Source organism: Geotrypetes seraphini, chromosome 16, assembly GCF_902459505.1.
Source record: "Geotrypetes seraphini chromosome 16, aGeoSer1.1, whole genome shotgun sequence".
NCBI classification, from domain to species: Eukaryota; Metazoa; Chordata; class Amphibia; order Gymnophiona; family Dermophiidae; genus Geotrypetes; species Geotrypetes seraphini.
In genome coordinates this window covers 16,071,836-16,076,123 of record NC_047099.1, presented here as the reverse complement: position 1 = coordinate 16,076,123, position 4,288 = coordinate 16,071,836, and positions in this window count along the sequence as shown.

The following is a 4,288-nucleotide window of genomic DNA, read 5'->3' as shown; positions in this document are numbered from 1 at the left end:
CAGGAAGTCACTGTTGCAGTAAGAGTTCCGGGGCAGGCCGAGGTTAGACATCTCCACTGATGGATACAGCTCCGCGGCTATAACATTTAAAATAATAGCGATCCAAAGGGGGAGGGGAGAAGGTGCGAGGAAGTCTGGAGCTGCAGGGCCGACATTAGAGGGAGTAAGAGTTGATGGTGCCGCAGGGTCCCGCGGGGGGGGGGGGGGGGAAGGAAGGAAGAAGAGGAACCGAAGCATGGCAATTGTGGGGAAGTGCAATCCCCCCAATGCGTCCCCTTACCTTACCGACGCGTGTGTGCGCTGTGAAGAGAAACTTTGCGCTGCGATGTAATATTTTGTGCGTGAGCGCAGGCCAACGCAGCTTAGCGGGAACACTGCCCACAACCTCAGGGTGCTGAGGCTGTAGCTCTAGCCACTGCCATATTTAATTCCATATTCCTAATTCCCTCGCCAATCTGTTCAAAATAACTCAGCAACCTGATTGTGTCCTGTATACTAAGGGGTTCATAATAATAATAATATAAAACGTCTAAAATGTGTCCTAAATGGCTACTTGGACAATCAAAAAGCCTGATCGTCCAAGTACCCATAACCAAAGCTGGTTTTAGACGTATCTAAAACCAGCTTAGGCTTTTCCCCTGCCACTAAATGCACAGAGATAAAAGAGGCATGTTTAGAAAAGGGGAAAGGGCGGGTGGTGGGAAGGAGGTGGGCCAACCTACACCAAGGCGTGCAGCAGGTATAACCAAACCTTAGGCAGGTTGCCTAGTCGGCACTTATACGTTTTGACTTAGACGAAGTCAAAACAGGTCTAAGTGCCGAAAAAGGGGCCGCTGAGCTGATGGTGGCTGCTGCGATCAGCTCAGCGGCCCCAGCAACCTGCCTACCCCATACAGCAATGATCACGGCAGGAGAGATGCATCATCTCCCCTACTGCGATGCCATCACTCCTCTACCCGAACTGCCATGACCCGCGGCAGGAGAGATGCCCTATCTCTCCTGCTGTGGGTCGTGGCAGTTCGGGTAGAGGAGAGATGGCATCACGGTAGGGGAGATGAGGCATCTCTCCTGCCACAATAAATCATCCCCCCCACACACAACATCGGGGCAAGAGGGAGCCCAAACTCTCTTGCCCCGCGGCACCCCCCGATTACGTTCGGGGCAAGAGGGAGCCAAGCCCTCTTGCCCTGCCAACTTCCCGACTCCCCGACAGCATTGGGGCAAGAGGGAGCCCAAGCCCTTTTGCCCCACCGACTCCCAACAGCATCGGGGCAAGAGGGAGCCAAAAGCCCTCTTGCCCCGCCGACTCCCTACTCCCCGACAGCATCAGGGGCAAGAGGGAGCCCAAGCCCTCTTGACCCGCAGCACCCGCGGCACTCCCCGATTACGATAAGGCCAGGAGGGAGCCCAAGCCCTCCTGGCCTCTCGCCTCCCACCCCCCTACACAATCGGGCAGGAGGGAGCCCAACCCCTCCTGCCCAGGCAGACCCTCTACACCCACCCCCCACTATAATACGGGCAGGAGGGATCCCAGGCCCTCTTGCCCTCGACACAACCTCCCCAATGACCACCCCCCCAAACTCCCGATCGCCCCCCCTGCCGACCCGCAACACCCCACCGACCCCATGATCCCCACCCCCCATACCTGTAAAATGTTGGCCGGACAGACGGGTGCCAAACCCGCCCGTCCGGCAGGCCAGCCGGCTGCAGAATTGGGCCGGATTGGCCTAGGCATCTGAAACCCCGCCCATAGGTGGGGCCTAAGGTGCCTGGGCCAACCATAATAGGCCCAGGAGTCTAAGGCCCCATCTATATTCTGTTGCCCAAAGTTACACCTGCTCTGATGCAGTTATGGAGATTTGTGGATAATCTCTGCCAGTATATAATACCCTGGGCCAAGGAAAAGTAGCCCTCCTCTGGCAAAAGTATGACATGAGCCAGTGGATTGTTTTCTGACACAATTTGCACAGGAATAGAAAGGCAAAACAAAGCCAGAACACTGTACACGGGTAACACCACGTCACCAGGACCACGGCCTCCTCCCAAGAGCATGGCACCAGTATTAGAGGCAGGCTACTTTTCGTGGCCCACCCTTTATTGCAGGTAGAAACAAGATCATATATGGCTCATAATCAAAAAATTTAAGACATCCAAATAAAAACACCTAAGTCGGCACTTGGACAAAAGTAATTTTTTAGTAATTTAGTACTCTTTAGTAATTGCCGGGATGTCCAAGTGTCAATTTTCCAAACCGACTTTCACCCTTCTTTCCCTTACAGTGTGTGCTTATGCTCTTCAGAACTTTCCCTCCTACTGAAAGTTAAGTCACCCAGAAATATATATATATAAGTATGTAAAAACAATGTACCCCTGTTTCATCTAAACTTTGTCCCCTTGGAAGACCAATGCACTCCATAAGAACATAAGAAGTTGCCTCCGCTGGGGCAGACCAAAGTTCCATCTTGCCCAGCGGTCCGCACCCGCGGCGGCCCATCAGGCCTAATTGCCTGAACAGTGTCCCTGACTAATTTTGTAACTGCTTTTAATCCTCTATCCTCTAATCCTATCCGTATAACCTACCTCTACTCCTATCTGTACCCATCAATCCCTTTGTCCTCCAGGTACCTATCCAAACCTTCTTTGAAGCCCTGTAGGGTGCTCCTGCCTATCACATCCTCCGGTAGTGCGTTCCATGTATCCACCACCCTCTGGGTGAAAAAGAACTTCCTGGCGTTTGTTCTAAACCTTCCCCCTTTCAATTTCTCCGAGTGCTCCCTTGTACTTGTGGTTCCCCATAATTTGAAAAATCTGTCCCTGTCTACTCTTTCTATGCCCTTCATGATCTTGAAGGTTTCTATCACTCCATATAAAAGTAAATATAATATCTGGAATTTTATGTGTGTATTCACCCATATCAATCATTTTCCATTTGTAAATATACAGTGGAACCTTGGTTTGCGAGCATAATTCGTTCCAGAAGCATGCTCGTAAACCAAATTGCTAGTATATTAAAGCGAGTTTCCCCATAGGAAGTAAGGGAAACTCGCTTGATTCGTTCCCCCCATCCCCAGGCTATCGGTGCTGCTCCACTACCACTCCACCCAAGAACCGGCATCCCCCCCCCGCTCATGACCCCCCTCCCGCAAACTGGCATCCCCGTCCGCCCAAACAGAAGCCCTTACCCCATCTGGCACTGGCACGAAGCACCAACCCATAAGACATGCCGGTGCTGGTGAATGAAAATCCTGCCTCTTGCCTGGGCTGGGCCTTGAGCATCTGCACATGCTCAAGGCCTTCCGGCTCTTGCTCTCTCTGAGCAGATGATCAAGGCCCAGCACAGGCAAGAGGCAGGATCTTTGTTCATCCTGTGGGTTGGTGCTGCTTGCCGGTGCCAGATGGGTAAGGGCTTCTGTTTAGGTGGGCGGGGGATGCCGGTTCACACAGAAGGGGGGGCGTTCCTGAGTGTGGGGAGGGTGATGCCAATTTTCAGGTGGGGGCATTCGCGGGTGGGGGGGAGCGATGCCGGTTCTCGGGGGGGGGGGGGGGGCGGGAATCACAAATCAAGCCAATGCTCGGTTTGCGAATCACGATTTGTGAGAATATTTTGCTCATCTCGGATGTTTATTTATAACAAAGAACTACTCACCAACACAGCAGTACAATACCAAAACAGTACAGGCAATCAATCTACAGAACAACAAAACCCTCCAATAACAACCCCCCAATAACAACCCCCCAATAACAACCCTCCCTCCCAGCCCTCCCACCCCCCACCCACCCCCTGTAACAGCATACAACACCCGTCATCCCCTATAAACCAGAAGTCCCCCCAAGGGGCATCCTAGCGCCATAGGAAAAGGAAAGAGAGAAATACAGAATCGAACAAAGGAAAGCACAAAACCATAATAATACAAACCCCCATGCCCGAAGCCAGTCCCGATTCATCAATTCAACTGACAGCAGAGCTCCCCATATCCAAGTCCTCCACTTCCAGGTATCTCCCCCAGATATTGTAATATTGCTGCCATCGTCTAGTCAACAGGGCCGAAAGCCTGTACCGTTCACAAACCCACCCCAATTTATCTCTCATAAGAGGCAGCGTGGGTATAATCGTGCTGCGCCAATGGCGAGCCACAGTCAGCCTAGCCGCCATGAACGCCAGCAAAACACTCGAAAACCACGTTACTTGAAAACCGAGGTTTGACTGTACTTTAAATTTGTAAATTACTTTATTAAATGATCCCTTTTATGTGTTAAACACTGGCTATATTTTGGCCCTCCAATGTTG